The sequence below is a fragment of the Papio anubis genome, chromosome 3 (assembly GCF_008728515.1).
Source record: "Papio anubis isolate 15944 chromosome 3, Panubis1.0, whole genome shotgun sequence".
NCBI lineage: Eukaryota > Metazoa > Chordata > Mammalia > Primates > Cercopithecidae > Papio > Papio anubis.
The window spans coordinates 10,964,757-10,984,710 of NC_044978.1; the positions used below are offsets into that span (position 1 = coordinate 10,964,757).

A 19,954-nucleotide genomic window follows, 5' to 3' on the forward strand; every position below is an offset into this window, starting at 1 on the left:
ATAACCCTATCAGTATAGACTGAATTTTATGATTTATTCTATTATGTTTCACATTTTCAAAGTTAATTTTTAAAATAATAATTACTCAAGTATTAATTATAAATTAGTGGCATATTTTCTATTCATATATGACTATTCTATTTTATTAGCATAGAAAATCTTCAGGAACTTTTGTGGACCGAATGTTAGTGTCCATCCCCAGATTCCTATGTTGAAATCTTAACTTTCAATCTGAAGGTATTAGGAGGTGGTGTCTTAGGAGGTAATTAGGCTCCGCCCTCATAAACAGAATTAGTGCCCTCACTAAAGGGACCACACCACAGAGAGCTCTCTCACTCTCTTTCTGCCATGTGAGGTTACAAGGTGAAGCTGGCTATTTGCAAACCAGGAAGAAGGCCCCCACTAGAACCTGACCATACTGGCAATGAGGCCTCGGACTTTCAGCCACCAGAACAGTGAGACATAAATGTTGGGTCTTTAAGCCCCTCAGTCCCTGGTAATTTGTTATAGCAGGCCAAAGTCACTAAGATGACAACATATTAGTTAGCTCCTTTTTTTTAACAAAAGAATACGTGGACATCTTTAATATATTACAGTTTGCTTAGTGCACACTATTATAGTAATCACAAGGACATTTGCTATAGTATTAGTTTTTTAGTACATTTGTATTATTGTTGGTGGGTCTATAGAAGAGTAAAGCTATAGGAAGTACTTTACTCATAGTGGAGCACTGGGATATTGCCAACAGAATATCTTATATTTTAAGATCTACATTATCACTGAGTCTATACAGTCTAAGGGCTGCTATCCTAGTTGGAGTATTGTTATGAGTTCTTTTTATTGCTGATTAATATTCATACCTATGTTAGACATCCCAGAAATAATGTAATGTAGGACAATTTAATTATTATTAAAATTTGCAACCCTGAAGAAAATAATGGCCTTGCTTCTCAATCAAGGGTGACTTTTCCCCACATAGGACATTTAGCATTGGCTGCAGACATTTTCAGTTCATAACTGGGGAGAAGTGATACTGGCATCTACTGAGTAGAGATGAGGAATTCTCTAAACATTCCACAACGCCTAGGAAATTCCCCCCTCCACCAAAATAATTATTTGGCACAAAATGTCAAGAGTGCCCATGCACTCGCTGAAATAAATTGAAATGACCTGAAATATGGAAATCTTAATAAATGCTTTACAAATGAAATACATAATGTTATCAGTCATCAGGAAGAGCAAATTAAGATAATGAGATCTTATTCTTCATTCATTATAATGAATAGCATCAAAATACAGAAAATACCAAATGTAGGTAAGGAAATGGAGCAACCGAAAATACATTGTTGATCAGAAAACAAAACCATATGACCAAATTGAAGAATTCTTTTGTAATTTCTTAAAAACTTAAAAAATCTGTCCTGTGACTCCATGATTTATCTGTTTGTTTACTCAAGAGAAATGAAAATATATGCCAACAAGAGTGTGAAAAATATTAATGTTAGCTTTATTGAAAATAATCAGTAATGAAAAAACCCAATGTTCATTAACTGGAGAATGTGTCAACGTAATGTTGCAAATTCTTAAAAATAAGACTCAAAGGAATAATGCAGTGTTCCCATACACTATTTCATGGAATTTACGTTGATCATACAGAAATAATTCATTTGCCCATGTGATGACACTGATGAATCTTAAAAATATTATGTTAAAAAAGATATCAAGTGTCTCTTTTGTATGATTAAATTTATATACGTTTTATAAAAATATGAAACTAATCTATAGTGATAGAAATCAGAAAGTAGTTTCCATTGGGGGTGAGATCGGTATCGACTGAAAAGAAATGCAAGGGAACTTTCGATGGTGACAGAAAGATTTTTTAGCTAGAATTGAGTGGGTGCCTGTAATTGTCAATATTGGAAATTTAAAAATGAAAACCAAATACTGAACACTAAAAATCTAAATTTATACATTTGATTGTATATGACTATTATCTATGTTGAATGAAATAAGCCATTTCTTACACATTCCTACCATGTAATAATTTTCATACAATTTTAGTAATCCTAGAACCTCCCTCAACTTAGCCAGAAATCCACATTAAGAAATCCTTTGCAGCTAATATGTGAATTAACAAATATTAGCAAGTCTTGGTATGTACATAATAAAGGAAAAGAGACAAATAATTACTATAAAGTAGTTTTCTTAAAATACAAAGGAATTGATAATTTGGATGAATAATAATAAATGAACATTGCTCAATTTTCTAGGTCTCCTTAGATCAATAAAATATTAAAACTAGGAAAAACAGCATATCAGAAAAACTAGAAAGTTACATTTTATACATATGAATAAATTCTGAAGAAAACCATCAAAATATCATATAGATGGGATTAAACTGCAGGAAAAACACTACCTTCAGAAATAGGTATACTTTCCAAAGTAAAGAGAAAAGAATTCAATCTTGTAGGTGAGAGTTGATATCAAAGGCAGGAAAGAGAATGAGATCTGAAGCCTTACTTAATGTTTTATAGCTACAGAAGTCAATTCCAGAACCCCAAGTATTAGCCCAGCTAAGATGGCAGAAATCAGCAGGGTTTGGGATGAAATTCATCTTTTCATGTTAAAACAGACCTTGAGTGAACTCTGCTAACACCACTGGAAGAGAAGATCAAGAATAGGGGAGAAAAGACTATTACATAATTTTTAATAGTCAAAGGAAACATCCGAAATGAGAATCATTAAAAGTCTAGGATAACTAGACTGAATAACTACACCAAATATAAAAAAAGAAACTGAAGTATAATCAAGTGTAAAAGAAAGCATCAATAAAGGATCACTGACTTAGGATAGCTACAGTTTGTATCTTACCTGAAAGCCTGTTCAGGTATGGTTTTCACTTAACCATGCAGAGAGAAGAAATAAGAAACAGATCTTTTTTTAACGAGCACTGTAAATTTTTAGCAGAATACTATTCTAGACTTCTGGCAAGATCATAGCTCGCTGAAGCCTCAAACTCCTGCCCTCAACCCATCCTCCCATGTAAGCCTCCTGAGTAGCTGGAATTACAGGCACAAGTAAGTGCACCCCGTTCCAATTTCTGGGTCTTAACTATGACTAAGGGACTCATTTTAGTCCTTCTTATGTTCCAAGTACTTATTCAAATGATGAAAACATATAAAAAAGAAAAAAAAAAACTAATGTAGTGTTAGAAACTATGGAAATATTTTAGTTACATGACCATCTCTCATATACATGTACAGCTGAAACTAGATTTGGGAAAGACAAATGTATTTATATTTTATCTCATTAGACAATGAAAGAACTCTGGAAAGTAATTTGAAGAGATTCTTTGTGAACACATGAATCCAATTTAGCACAGAGTAGCAGAACTTTGAAATGAAGGAAAAGCAGGATCCAGGTATCTGGGTGTTGGTGGGCAACATCTTGATCTTAACACTAAGATTGATGTGGCTTCAGGATATCAGTAAGCACGCATTCAGAAGTAAATAACTGAAAATCCAATTCAAGCAGTCTTAGACATTAGATTACTGATTTCTTTTCATTGCCTTCTGCTGGGCATTCAGCGTGTCGTCTTGTGTTAAAAGAGAACGTGCCCTTGTTTTGGGTTTTTGGTCTACCCTTTTTGCATCAAGTGTTTCAAATTTTTTAAATAATAACTTGTGTTTCTCTCCCTACTTGTTCTTAGGCCTTCCTTTGCTCCTCCAGAGTTATATAATATATCTCTCAGCAAATAAACATTCAGCTGTCATTTTTACCGGACTTGGTAGTGTGGTGATGGGGTTGGGTGAACAGGATGTAGGTGGATGTGCGGAATCAGCGTCATCTTAGATTCCGGTTTACCAGGGTCTCAATGCTGTAGCTTTCAGGAGTCTTCCTGCCCCTTCTCCATATGTAAGGCTCAGGTTAACTTCTCCCCAGATGTAGAAATATATGTCTATTTTTATGTGTTTGTTTATTTACTGTTCCTCTCTCTATGCTACTGTTGTGACTCCTTTCCCCAAGTAGGTTAAGGCCTTTTGTTGCTTAGATGAGATGGAGAAGACGCCCTGCCTGGCATTGTTGGTGGTGGTCGACATTTCTTTTCTCCAGCTTCAGTGATTTTCTACCATGTTCATCAGGCTCCAGGTTTTGATAACCGTCACGTGTAAAGTCTTTTGTTCCTTAGGAATGTTGAATTGGTATAGAATTTTGATCGTGGTGACAATTCTCCTCCAGCAGCACTTGAAGGAACCTCAAGATGTTTTCCAACCTTCCCTGTGAGCAATTTATACGGTTCCTGGAGGAAAAGTCTGGGAGAGGATGTAGTCCCTCTTACGGATCTCAGAAGTTTTACCCTTTTTTGTCAGCCAAATCTCCACCTTTACAAATCTGTTAACCATTTCTAACTGAATCTTTCATTGCAGTATATGGTGTTCGGTGGTGTTTATCCAAGGTAAGCAAATGTTTGCTACCGTTTCTCTCTGTTCAGGCATGTCACTCTCTATTTTTGAAGATGATTGCTCTATATTCTCCATTCTCTGAATGTTTCAGAAAATGTCATTTATTTGTAGTTTGTCCAGCAATTTTATTATAAGGGAGCAAATAATGCTCTTTCCAGTCATCTAAATTCCAGGACTGAAACTGCCATTATTATTATTAATAATAATAATAATTACACATACTTGACTGGTTTGAGTTTTTTACCAGAACAGTAAGTAGCAACTGTATAATGTTTTGGAGAGGCTAATCCAAGCGAATACATGCACTTCCCAAGAGAAAAAATTGTGTGTGAATGCAGTCTTTACTAAGCCTTTACTTGAATCTAATAAACTTAGATTGGCAGCTTTTGTTTTGTTTTCAACGCAAAGTATTTCTTCACTTTAAACATCACATACAGACCTTTTCCTGCAATTTTATCTTTCATGCCTGACTCTTAAAACCATGTTCATTTCTCTTTCTCTTTGGAAACAGAGGAGTAGTGGGAACTTTTAAAGTTATGCACTACTCTCCTGTTGCAAAGGCAAAAACAAGATGAAACACACAATTAGCCTTACACCTCTGGCTGTGCTGCTTATGTAAGAAAGCTGTACTTTTTCAGGCTTTCTGATATTTACAGCCACAGCGTATTGTATTCAGATGATCCGACATATATATCTCTTTGACATTCACTCCTGTTAGAATTATGTCCTCTAGTTCCATGGGTAAATAAATTTGTGTTTCTATTTCTTTTCTTTATTTTAAAATAATTTCAAAGAAAGGGCAACTCTACCACATTTAAAACAGAAGTTTAATTATCAATTTAAATTTTATACAGTTTGACTTTCTCTACAAACATTTTTGCTAAATATATTTCTCAAAAGATTCAATGAGATTTTCTTTTATCAATTACTTTAGCAAAAATATATGTCAATATATGACATGCTCTTAAAAACTTACTAGGTAAATAATTGCTTTTTGACACATTTATTTCAATATGAAGAAAATTAACATTATTGATCATGTGTACTTTTATTTCTGAAGACTGTTTCCTCATAGGTGTTTTTAAAGTGTGTTCTCCTCTACATGTTCTAATTTTTTTACAAAAATTATTTATAGTAGTTTTATGGGTGTGAATGTATTATTAATATTTCAAAAAGTATTTCATAGCATTATTATGGTTCTTTCAATGTTTATTGCATGACTCAAAGGACTGTCTTGGCACAAACATCTTGAAAAGTAACATTTTAAGGAATCTTTGTACTATCTTACATTATTTTTAGTATCATAAATTTTTTAGAGTATCATTGTAGTATAACATTAAAATTAATACCTTTGAGTCACTTAGAAAATATTTTGATGTTTTAATTAAGGCTGTGATTTATTATATCTTTGCAAATCTCAATAAGATTTGGCTGTCCTTACTTTATTTATTAAATAATTTCATTTTCTTTCATAACATGAAATCTGAATAACATTATGCAACAAATTCATCCATATATTTTAGCCTATCTAAAAACTTCCTTCTGTGCTCTATTGACCCATCCTTCCTAAACAAAATGGTGATGATTTATATCACTTTATCTTTAGAATGTATTAAAATAACTAGTTAGACATAGTTATTTTGCTTTTGCTGTAATTTCTTACCTGTTTAATGTGTGTGTGGTGAAACTTTGATGGTTTATTTCTAGTTCTAAAAAATAATATTTTCATGATTTATATTGAGATAGCTTTAACTATGTAATTTAATTTAAATAAGATAAATCTATTTGAAGAGTATGTCTTTGCATAGATAACAGCATGTTGGTACCTTCCTTTTTATTTTTTTACTTCTTTTATGTCTCTGTTGAGTTTAAAGTGTCATTTCTATAGTATATTCAATGTATATATTTTGTTAATATTATTTTTGTATAATTTTTTGAATGCTATAAGTGGACAAGTTGTCCTATTTTTATTTTAAGAATTAACTTCTGCATATAGGAAAGCTACTGTGTTTCTATGCCAGTAATGTGAACAACTAGCTATCTTAATAAATGCTGCTATTTTAATGACTTTGAGTGGATATTCTTGTCTTTTTTAAACTCACTTAATCACAAAATATTATTTGTTATACAACTATTTTAATCCACATTCTGTTGTAAGCACTGGAAACATATTAGCAGATAAGACTAATTATTGCAGGCTTTTATTAGGTTGGTGGTAGAATATAGAAAATGAAAAATAAAATGCTTATTTCATTGGGTGTTCATCTGTTTCAAACACCCGAAGAAATATAATAAGATTGTGTGTATCTATTGTGTTATACAACATGGAGTTCATTGGTAAACTTGAAAAGAGAACTTGTGTATGACAAAATACAGGAATAAAATCAATAGACAAAATCTATAATGAGTACCAATCATTATAGGGAGAAGAAAACAAATATAACAAATATAAACTCTTTCTAAATTTTTTCCTACAAATGAAATCAGAGAATTGGAGTGGTAATGAGTAGTTCTGCACACGTGTGCAAAATGCCAGAACATGTTCGTCTGTTGATGGAAGAGCATCTAGAGAGAAACAATTTGATGATTAAGAATGGGAGAGATGGCACCTACAGCAGTACAAACCTTCAGCGACTTAGAAAAGATAAGACCCATCAGGTGTGGTGGCTCATGCCTGTAATTCCAGCACGTTGGGAGGCCAAATCAGGCAGATCATCTGCGGTCAGGAGTTCGAGACCAGCCTGGCCAACATGGAGAAACCCTGTGTCTACTAAAAATACAAAAATTAGCTAGTCATGGTGGTGGGTAGCTGTAATCACAGCTGCTCAAGAGGCTGAGGCAGGAGAATCTCTTGAACCTGGGAGGTAGAGGTTGCAGTGAGCCGAGATAATACCACTACACTCCAGCCTGGGTGACAGAGCAAGACTCTGTGTCAAAAAATAAAATAAAATAAAATAGAAAGAAAAGATTCTATGAAAAAGTAACTTTAAAACTTTTGTCAAAAGTCGAGTTTTAACTTTTAAACATAATAATTGGAACAGAAAAAGAAACAGGAAATATTGAGCAGATGAGTGCATGTTGTATTTATTATGGTAGAAAAATAAGAAAATTCCTGTTGGATTGTTTCTATTTTTTCAATGAAGTATTTATGAAAGTCATTCTCTGAGAGTGAGAGGCAAGGAAAAGGGGTATATGCAGAATAACAAATAGATTTCTGAGGTCATTATCCTGTGAGCTATTGGGTGAGGAAGCATAGATAAGGAACACGTTTCTCAAATCTCTATTTGAGATCTTCTCTATGCTTTGCTCAGGCAGTGTGCCTTACAAGGTCTTCTTTCCTTTGCATAGCAATAAAAAAATTTCAGCATTTTGTCTCAAATTTTGAGTTGTGATGGTATTCTTCCACAAATTTAGCTTTCAGTAATACAGATTTTTTTTTTTTTTCTGAGACAGAGTCTTGCTTTGTTGCCCAGGCTGGAGAGCAGTGGCACAATCTCAGCTCACTGCAACCTCTGCCTTTTAGGTTCAAGCAGTTCTCCTGCCTCAGCCTCCTGAGTAGCTGGGATTACAGGCACTCACAACCACACTCAGCTAATTTTTGTATTTTTTAGTAGAGACGGGGTTTCACCATGTTGGCCAGGCCAGTCTCAATCTCCTGACCTTGTGATCCGCCCGTCTTAGCCTCCCAGATTGCTGGGATGATGGGTGTGTGCCATCGCACTCAGCCTAGATTTTTTCCTTTTATTACAGTCATTCCATGGGATACTCAGAGAAACAGGCACACTAACTTAAACCCTTGTGCTCAAACTACAACCATCTTCTTTATTCACTGCTAGGTGAATTGATCTCAACAATTTTCTGTGCTTATTTATTTTCCATGAGTTAACTCAATGTTTTGTTTTGGAGATGGACTATTTGATACATTCTCATGCCAAGTGTGTTTTACTTCCCTTGCTTTTTATTTATCTAATTGTAGATATTATTATCTCAGATATTTTATGTTATCTTGATAACTTGAAGTCATTTAATTGCACAAAGATAAGCTTCAAATGGAACACACAGAAAAGGAAGGCCAATCAATCTCCAGTTGAATGCAACCCCCAAGATTGATGGTTGTAGGTCCTTTAGAGTAATACCCATTTTGTGAAAAGTCAATTAATCATACTTTGCCTTGGGTACCTCAAAAAACATTGAGGTCATCTTTGTTTTGTCAAATTATTAAGGAATATTACCTTATATAGCTCGTGTTTTAGGGTCATAGAGTTCATTGATCACATGGCCACTTCAGATACTATTTTGTAATGGAAATCAAGACATGCTTCACAATTATAAACTTTTGGCCAATTACAGTGACCTTTATCCTATTTGTCATGTGAGCATTCATATCAAAACTGCAATGTCTTCCTGACAAAATTCTGCTTCCTAAGTGTAATTTCATTATAATCTTAATGCTGGTGCTTTCCTTGGTAAATGGCAAAATTTTACGAATGATGTCTTTACATAACAAGGAGTCCACTGTGATAAAATGCTTATAAGGAAAAATCTTTCTAATATCAGAAAGATGTTAGAGAGGCTTAGTAATAGCATTATTGACGGACAGTTTGCCCAATGATTCTGGAAAGAAATTTCAGAAATAATGATTTGTATGATACATAAGAATAGGCCTTGAGAAGCCAGGACACTTGCCTAGGAAAACAAGAAAATCTCTACACTTTTTGCCGAAATTTTCTATGAGAATTCAGTGGTGATGAAATGGTAAAAGTATCAAACAAAACCAGATAGAAACATTTTCAAGAAGGGCAGTAGACATGCCAATTCAAACTTCACCTACAATGAACACAATCCTAGAAATACTGTAAATAATAAACATAAATTGGAACCACACCCAGAGCGACTCTTTAAACATTACCAAATAATAGCCTCCCTCTGTGGGTACAATAATTCACCAACAACAAGTTTATTTTCTAGTTAAAAGTATTCTCCTGTTAACAAGCTCCTGTACTCACAGTGGCTAAAACTGTCATATTACATTTTTCCCTAGCTAGTACATTTCAACATACATTTTACTATGATAGTTATGATGTAAAGTTATGTCTCTTACTCAGATACTCAGTATCCAAACCATCTACAAATCTTGGGAAAAGTGAGAAGAACAAATGGAGTGTTAAAGCTAAATTTATCTAAACTGTCATACATCCTTAATCTCTGATGACCCAGCATACTATAATTCACTTTCATATCCTTTCATTCTTTCTTCACGAGAAGTCATAGATTACCCCCTGTCAAGGTCACTGACTGTCCCATGCAAATAAAAACAAATCCCTCTGTACTTGTTTTCAGTCTTCTGCAAGTTGGTTAGCTAAATATTTTAAAGCACTAATTCACATCAGTCCTATCATGGAGTCCTTCCTTTCAACCATCAAATCATCCCCTGTATAACCTATATCAGGTGATCTGGTATTCTGGAAAAGACATCAGAGAAATACTGATTTTGGACATTGCTGGAGAAATATACTCTATCAGATATCCTTGATTAATTTGTAAACAATTAAAGTACAAAGAATTCATACTTGGATGTGTGTTAATTAAGTAAAACAACTTCTCCCATTATTAAAGTAAAAGAACTAAAAAGTTACACACACAGAAGATTAAAGCAAGTTTCTCCAGTTAGAGAGGTAAACGACAGACTCAAATCCTTGGAGTATGCATAGGGTAGATAGTTCTTGCTCAATATCAATTAGAACAAGAGAGTCCTTGAACTCCCATTGCCTTATCTTCTCTGTACACATTTGTATTTTCCCTTTTTACGTATATTTTCCCTCTGTCCTTGTTTAAGACTCTCCATTTAATCCCAGATGCCACAAGTCTTTAATTTTGATTTCTCAAACTATTGGTAGTGTGTGCAATTTATGTAATTCAGTGTCTTGTCTGAGAAAAGACAAATGAATGAGCCAATAATGGTAACTTGCATTGATTCAAAATGTTCAAGCATAGAAAAAAATGAGAACATCAAGGTGTATCAGGCAACCTTATCTATAATGGTACCCTTTTGAACACAAAGAAAGTTACATTTGCAATGGAATAGGATAAGTAAGTATTCTTAGGTTGTAATAGTGACTGTTTTTCATGAAAACTCCCAGAGACAATATACCTAGAAATCTACTAAAAATAGTAACATCTTTTGTGCATTTCTTAGTTCCTTTTTTTTAATGTGAGAATCACTTCATTTTTAATGCCAATCCAGGTGGAAGGATTATTTTCTGTGGCATAAAAAGCTATACCATTACAAGTCTATGACTCCCTAACTTTCTCAGAGAACTGTCTTCTTGCAGAGATGGGAAAAATAATATCCTTTTCTGGTAGTATAATAATTTTTACAGCAGACTCCTGAGGATGGCCATCTTATCCATAGCAGTGAACGACACAAGGTGGTAATAAAAAAATGTATTCCTTACTTGACCTAACATAATAAATATCTAACATAATAAATAGTATAGCTTATGTCCTGGGGAACCACTCATGAGTTTAATTTCTTACTTCAATTAGTTATGGATGAAATAATAACTTCTGTTTTTTTTCTTATTTTTTATGTTTTTGGCCAACCAGTAGGAAGTCTGTATTATTGCTGGACTTAAGTACCTGAATGAATATCACTATTAATATGGAAAATCCAGATCTGTACTAATGGGAAGGTAACTTGTCTAAAGTTTATCTCATTGAAAACAACAACAACAACAACAACAAAAACCTATGTAGATGAAAGAAAATACGGACTTAGGGAGTCATTGTCACTTGATTTCTTCAGCAAGACTGAAAAATCTTGTAATAGTTTAAATTATTCTTACTTAGCTCATATCCATTTGATATGCTACATAAGGCCTTTTGTACAACTATCATCACTAAGTGGTTCTGTATATGATTCAAAGAAAAAAAGCAGTATAAAACTATGCTAATTAATACACAAACTGAATATCAGAATTTCAGAAATGATGCGTTTGTCTTCTGGTCTAATCCACAACAGAGCTCTAGACAATACCTGATGATATTTCCTGGAGCTTTGGCTGGGAGAGACAAAGAGGGTTGACTGAGAATGAAAAGTTTCTGGCGTACTAGGAAAGGACTGATTTTTCTTCAGCTGTAGTAAGTAACACATACAAGAATTATTTAAAATAATTGTACTTATTTAAAACGGTTGTAAATGATCCGTGACAATTTGGCATCAGTAGCCAGGCTTTTGAGAGTCATCCTCATGCTTCTGAAAGTCAGCCAATCCATAAAGCAGCACTCCAGTTAATATATTTGAAATCTTTGAATTTCATACTTGTAAATATCAACTGCCCACTTTGTTCAGACAAACAGTGCCTTACAAGTGTGCCATACAGCACTCTCTTCATTATTGATAATACATTCAGCTTGCCTGCTTGCCTTCCTTCCTTTCTTTTTTTCCTCCTTTTTCTTTGAAAGACATTTAAATTTGGCTGCCTCTTGGTCATCCACATTTAACTATGCAACTTAGTTCACCTAAGGTGATAGCCTTCCAAAACAGAGATGAAAGTATATGCTACACATTCCTTTGTTTTTATATTTATATGTACCTATCTATTTGAGATTTTTACATTAGTGATAAAAATTATAGCCGTTACATAATATAATTAATGCATGATATTGTGTTTTGTTTTTATAAATCAAAGAACTATACATAGAAATCTTGGTTCTGTTTCAAAAGACCTATAGGTCAGTAGTCTTGAGAATGCCAATGAGATTCATCAAAGCCGACCATATGAAAGAAAAGATGGTTTTTCATTTTGTTAACATTGACTACTGGAAATTTAGAGAAATTATTGAAAAAGAAAGGAAAAATTCAGCACGGCCTTGACCTATTTTAACACCTCATTGACATCCCATTGACAGCTCCTTAAGAAGATCTTTTGTTCCCCCTTCAGGATTTTCTCAGAAAATCTATTTTCCTCCTTAAATGAGAACATTTGCCACAAAAATAGAGAGTATGAAAGCTGAGAATGCTTTGGGGGCATGTGTGGGTTGGGAGAGAAGAGGATATCTGGCAAGGAATTCGTTCATGTTATTGTGCTTGCAAAAGCTGAAATACATCAAAGGACATAGAATCTCATGATCTTATCCTAGAGAGATGCCAGCTCCAGGAGAAGAAAATACTTAAGTACTTTAGTTAGACTCACAGTATAGGTCAGTTAAATGCAAATTGTAAAACACAAAGGTTGGTTTTAATCCACTTTGCTTGCTTGGAAGAAAGTTTTAAGCCTCTCAAAATTCAGAGAGGCTCATATATTTAGAGCTAGTTTAAATCCTATTAAACCAAAGAGGGATTATGCAGATTAATAAAAATGGGGGTATTTTTGTTTGTTTATTTGAACATAATATTCTCTGAACCATTCTTAATTATTGGAGTCTTCAGTTTAAGTTTGAGTTCTCAGTTTCAGTTGACCCTGAAGTTTTACTATTTAGACAACGCTTATAAACTGAAAAAGATTGATAGTTAACACTTTTAAGTGACACATGTTACCTAGAAGGAGGTCATTAAAATATTTTGCTTATAGCTGTATGTGATATAAGAACATATTAAGAATAAAAATTAACTTTAAAGATAAAGCTACATAGGCCAGATTCACCAAAGCATTTGCAAATTAGATGGGAAAGTTTGCAAACTTTATTTCATTTCTCAAAAAGGGTATATGTTTGTGTATGTGTATCATATACATATATACGGTCTGTATGTTTATAGAATAAACTTCAAAACAATATATTAATATTATACATTAATTATATTAACATTAATAATGCACTGACAACTCTTAAAGTGATTTTAATTCTGCAAAACCATTATATGACTTGCTTCTTATAGTGGGATAAGGACTACTAAATTCAGGAATTTAGTAGTTTTGATTCTTATCAGGATACAGAATTTAAAAGGTATAGTCTATTTATTTAAATATTATTATGAGACTCCTCTATTATGTTTCAGGGATGATACTAACCACTATGAACAAAATGGACTTTGCCCTTGTGCCATCCACTAATGGCAGGCGATTATTGATTTCTTCATTCACGACATAAATGAAGGTCTGGACATGAAGATACAGAGGTATAAGCTGGTGGAAGTAAGTATCCATATTGGCGTAGATTCAGTGTAGAAAGTACCAATAAAGTATAAATATATATCTATAAGCATAATATACAGATATACTAAAACATTTAAACTTATTCAGTGTTTAAAAGTAAGTTGTGCTCTTCTCTTAATTGTCTTGCTGGGTTGCATTATTTCTATAGAGGACCATGATTTAAGGCTTATATTTTAAAATATTTCCCAAGAAAGACATTATTATTAAAACGTGGCTGTAGAGGCCAAGTGGGGGAAAATGGTAGACAGAAATACCTTAGAGGACAGTTTTGTTGTACACCATTTGGCCTTAAATAAATGCATGGATCTGCTACTGAAAATGTATTACTTATGTCAAAGGAACAGTAATTAAACTGCTCCTCTAAGCTTTTTTGATAGGCCATTTTCAGAATAAATGGTTGAGGCTGAGAAAGGGCACTTGGCATGTAAGATCCTTACCTTTAGGATATTATTCTCCCTGATTTTTCTATTCAATATGATATCTTTTTTCACTGTTATGCCATTTTAGAAGGAAGTTTTCTGCTACTTTAGCAAAAGACTTTAGAACCACATAGAAATGGTAAGTTGTTCCTAAGGTAGATTTAATTACTTTGACCACTGAATTTGGTCATTAAATAGAAATGAGACATGATTAATAAAGAGGATACATATAAACCCTAAAGAAAGATGACAGATGTAACAAGTTGTCAAGGTAAAGAGGGCAAATTTTCTATTTTGACATTGAATAATGAAAAATATATATATCATAAAGTCGGTGTTTTATAAAATGGTTTGAAATAATTATTATCTGCTTACTTGTGTTATTGCGTGTATAAAATATAAATATAATACATCTTACATGTGGATATATAAATATGTGTGTGTACTACACTTTCTGATCATGACCTATAATTTTCTTTTTAAAGAACAAGTAATTCATGAGCTAAATCCTGGCAAATTTTTAAAGGAACTGATAAAAATTGAATTAATTCTTCATTTAACAGTAATTATTAATCACTTCTAAAACTCTTTCATAAAAATCAAATTTAATTGATTTTTCCATTAACTTTCAGGTTTATCTTCACTGTGTCTTAGCATACATGTCTATAGCATGCACAAAACTTGCTGCACTCAAGGTAACATTTTTGTAAAATTTGTGATAGTACCACTTTTTAATTTGAAAGTCTACCATCAGCAGATGTGAAACAGAAAGGAAGTAGGCTCAGGCAAAAATAGATATCAGACCTCGTCATTTCAAACTGTATACACTCCTGCCACATTTTCTTTTTAAAAAATCCTACCATTTCCCTTCACTTTTCATTCCTCCCTTAACATGTTTTATATTTTGTTTCAATTTCTGTAACTATTTTCAGTCTGCCTGTATCTTTCCCTCACACTGTGTGTTTACAAATTATGAACGAAATGTAAACAGTTAGCTCATGAAAGCATCATTCACACTGGCCAGGTGCAAAGCAGTTAATCGCATAGACTTTCTTGTGTTCCTTTGTTCACTCATTCATTCTACAAATATTTATTAAGGACCTACTATGTACTAATCACTGTGATACCAGGAAAAAAATGATAAATAACACAGCTTCTGCCCTCAAAGAACTTGCAGTCTCATGAGAAATAGAGGAACATAGGTAGTTAATACAATACAACATGATTAACCAATTATGGCAATAATGAAGCCATGGGGGTAACAAGGGAAAAAGAGTGAAAGTCAGGAAAATACTTACAAGAGTTTACATTTGATCTGAATCTTAATAGATGATTGGTAAGTACAAATATAAAAAGAAATGAATGAGAGCAACCATTTCCAGGCAATAGAGAAAGAATGAATATAAGAAAGAAGACCAAAAAAATAATTGCACACAATTCCATAATATTTCAGAGGACAATGCATTAATAACAAGAAATAAATATCATGGTAATTGACAAATATCTGTAGGTATGCCATCTCCTGAAATACCTAATAGAACATTGGGCTTTTTAAATTAGTAGATATGAAAAGAAACAAATATAACAGATGTAAATTTGACAAATTTCATTTTCCAATTGAAATGTCATAATTCAAGGGATTCCCATATTATATCATGAAAAATGTAAACTTTTTTTTATCTTACTTTAAGTTCTAGGGTACATGTGCACAACGTGCAGGTTTGTTACATATGTATACATGTGCCATGTTGGTGTGCTTCACCCATTAACTAGTCATTTAAATTAGGTATATCTCCTAATGCTATCCCTCCCCCTCCCCCAACCCCTGGCAGGCCCCGGTGTGTGATGTTCCCCACACTGTGTCCATGTGTTCTCATTGTTCAATTCCCATCCATGAGTGAAAACATGTGGTGTTTGGTTTTCTGTCCTTGTGATAGTTTGCTCAGAATGATGGTTTCCAGCTGCATCCATGTCCCAAAGGATACATGAGTTGAAGATTTAGATGATAAAAAATACTTAAATGTATAAAATTATCAGAAATGACCTTGGAATTATCAACCTCACTTCTATATTTGTAATATAGAAAACCTTTATTTAATGAAAATCATTATTTTATTATAAGGTCCTTCAAAAGACATACCTACTTATTATAGATAAATAAAAAAGTCACTTGGTTGCAGAATAAGTATTCACATTATTTGATTGTAACTAGAGACCTTGATTTTAAAAATATATTTTAATCACACACTGTATTTTTTCCCCCTCCTTTCCCTCTAACCCTTTCATTCCTTCTCTCTCTAGACACTCCCCTCTGGCAATATATGCCTATCCAATTATGGTTTTGCTTAAGACATTCCAGAGGCCAATCTTCAACAAACTAGGCATGGAGCTCTGATTATCCAGTCCTTGCCCATTTGTTTGAGAGAGTGGCAAACAATTAGTTCAGCACTATCCTGAGAAGTCAAGAAAACACCAACCAAACCTGTGGATGGCTGATTACATAAGATAGACATTGGAACAAAGAGTCACAGATCTTGCACTCTGCACTACTCCTTCATGTTTTCCATACCAAGTTTCCCCTTAAAAACTCTATGGTAAAATTTTAAATTTAAATTTTTTGCAACTATAGTCCACCATCACCTCCATTTGCTTGGCTCTCAGAATTAACCTACTTTTCCTCCCACCAGCCCTTCTCTCTCCTATTTGGATTTCAAGCATTGAGCAGCCAAACCTGGGTTCAGTTACAAGATGACTAATATTCTAAGACACATATTACTAAGAAGTAGCTAATTGGTTGAGCTTAAGTTTAAATAAGACAATCTGGTTTCAGAGCACCTGCTATCTTTTGTTACTCAAATTATCTAACCTCAAGCCTAAAAGAGTGTGTTTTTCAACTATGTGTGTAGGTGAGTTGTGGTGGTCAGGAAGGAGAATCCTACAGTGAAATAATACGGGGAGTCACACTATATAAACACACAATTGGTGCTCCTCCAGTTGAAAGATGATTGGAACCTGCTTGTCAGGAATCATGACTTAACCTCTGCCATTCATGGTGAAGAATCCAAAGTTCACTAAGAAGTATCTATTACTATCCTAAAATTTTTAAGAGTATTATACTGAAAATATCACAGTTTTGGTTAATTTTTTTTGTACAATTTACTCCTTTATATAGTACAAATAAAATGAAACAACTTGCATGCAATAACAAGTTTTTTTAACGTTTTGCTAATTGATAATGACAAAATGTAATATTTCAAAATTTATCAGTTGTAATTGATTTAATTAAAAATGTTGTCAATTATTAATACTTCATTTTTAAACATCAATTTTTCATAGACTATGTGCTACTTCTTTGCTTATATAAGGCAATAATTCTATTTAGTGTCTTTGTTTGTCCAAAAACATCACAGTAAATGTTATAGATAACCCATTATTTTTAGGAAATGTTTTTCAATGTTTTTAGTGTTTAATTATCAAGCGATTCTTGAAAGCAGGGACAAAAATTATATTGTTTATCTTAAATATTTACACATGAGAAATTTAGCTAAAATTTTCCCCAGCCAAAATAATTCAACAGTGGTTACTGATTTTAATATAGTATTTTCAACACATAGTCAGATTTTTAATACTCATTACTTACTAGTAAATACTGATAACTTTGTGTAGCATGTAGTTGTTGAAAAAGAAGTTTTAAGAAGTGAAATTATAATTATTGACTTCTATTTGTTTACTATCTAATTAAAGATACTGAAAATCATCTAAGTTCATCTGGAAATCACTGTATATATTAATAGATTTATACTTGAAGCGTTGTCCATTTGCTCCTAGCAAACAAGAAAATTGTTACCAGAAAAGTAGTCTTGCCTTAAATATCTGTCTGCAATTTGAAGTACAAGGTGCATGATATCATTTATAATTCCTATCATAGGCATGAATTTTCTATCCGAAGTAGTTTTTTAAGAAATAAAACAAGTCTTTGAAATGTTAAATATAATTTTAATTACATAAAAGTCTCATATTTAAGCAAAGACATTTAAATGGCCATTTTTAAACTGATGAAAACATACAGAGAATGTATTCACTTATTATGCTTTAGGAAATGTAGTACTTGTCCAGGCACCTTATGCACCTCATGGCATTAAAATGCCATATTAGGATTTATATCATGTAGCACATATTTGGTTATAATAAAAAGCTCAATTCCAACAAATTTAGGCAGAACAGGAGAATTTATTAACTTGACACTGGTATCTCGTAATACTCGAAGACAGAAATATACCTCTATTGCAAAAATAACTGGACCTATGAACCAGGATGTCAGGATACCTTGACATTGCTGTCTCTTTTACTCTTCTTTTTAGTCTCTTTCCTTGTGAGCTTTTGACTCTTTTTCTTTTATCTCTCTTAGTAAAAGTGGTTTTATTCACATAATAAAAACCATACCTATGGATATATTTCAAATAAAATAATAATCTTGTGCCCTTAATAATATCTAAAAACTCCAAGCATATTTTAAACTGAATAACAAATATGGAACGTCCAATAAACAAAGGAAATAGATTAATCAATACATATTTACAGATCACTGGTACAACGTGTGTTCAAAAATACTGTTGGACCCATATCTCTTGTATTACACCAAAATACTACTAATTGCACTCATGGTTTATTCTGATAGGCAGTAAGGGACAAAAATATTTAAACATTTTTCCAAAGAGTTACCCAATTACATCTGCAAGTTTTTGAATAATGTTGAATCTTAGTTTGTTTCAACTGCTGTAACAAAATACCATAACATGATAAGCCTATAAACAAGGTAAATTTATTTCTCACAGTACTGATAATCTGGAAAGTCCAATGTCAAGATAACCGATTTGGTGTTGGGTGAAGACCCACTTTCTAGTTCCTAGATGGTACCTTTTGGAGTGCCCTCATATCTTGGAAGGGGTGAATAAGCTCTCTGGCGCTTCTTTTATAAGAGCACTAATCCCATTCATAAAGGTTCCACCTTCGTGACCTAATCACCTCCCAAAGGCCCCCACCTCCTAATACTATCACTTTGATGGTTAAGATTCTAACATATACATTTTGGGGTGTCCATTGCATTCTGACTCTGGTCTCCCAAATACATGTCCTTCTCACATGCAAAATTTATTCATTTCATCCCAATAGTTCCAAAAGTCTTAACTTGCCCCAGCACCAACTCAAAAGTCTATGTTCAAATTCTCATCTACAGATGGATGAGACTCAAGATATGTATAATTCATTGTGAGGCAACTTTCTCTCCAGCTATGAACCAGTAAAATTAAGCATATTCTGTGCTTCCAAAGCTCCATGGTGGGATGGGCATACAAGTATACTCTATCCCACCCAACTCATGGTGGAATAGAGTATACGTTTCCATTCCAAAGGGAGAACCAGAACAAAATGAACAATTGGTTCTAGTAAGTCCAAAACACAACAGAACAAACAAAATTAAATCTAAAGGCATAAGAATCAACTTCTTTGGCTCAGTCTTCTGCCCACCAGGCCCACTGGGCTATGGTTCCACCTCCTGGACACATGGAAGTGGAGGTGCTACCTTCCCGACACACTAGGGTAATGATCCCATGTTCCAGAATCCTGGGGCAGCAGCTTGGCTCCCGTGGCTTTGGGTGGCTCTGTCCCTTCAGTGGCTTTGCACTTAGGCTCTGCCTCCACAGCGGTTCTCCATGGTGGCCTTACCTGTATGATAGCTCTGTGCTTGGGTTCGGTACCTTCAGCTCTCCTGTGCTGGGCTCCAGTGCAGCTGGCACTGTCTGTCTGAGGTCACAGGGCAACCTACTCCCATGACTTTGCTGGGCATTTTCCTAGTGGGGACTGTCTATGGTGGTCTTGTGCTCACTGGGGCTTTTGCACTTTGGGCTTGTGATGGGGG

The 19,954-nt window shown here is 33.7% G+C and overlaps 1 long non-coding RNA gene across 1 annotated transcript; it reads left to right on the forward strand.

Annotated features, from left to right (window-relative positions):
- The first annotated feature begins 8,085 nt into the window (after positions 1 to 8,085).
- On the forward strand, positions 8,086 to 15,579 carry LOC103884810. Its single transcript, XR_002522315.2, has 3 exons — positions 8,086 to 11,603; positions 13,462 to 13,597; positions 14,670 to 15,579. It is a non-coding gene; the product is annotated as an uncharacterized LOC103884810 (long non-coding RNA).
- The last annotated feature ends 4,375 nt before the right edge of the window (positions 15,580 to 19,954 follow it).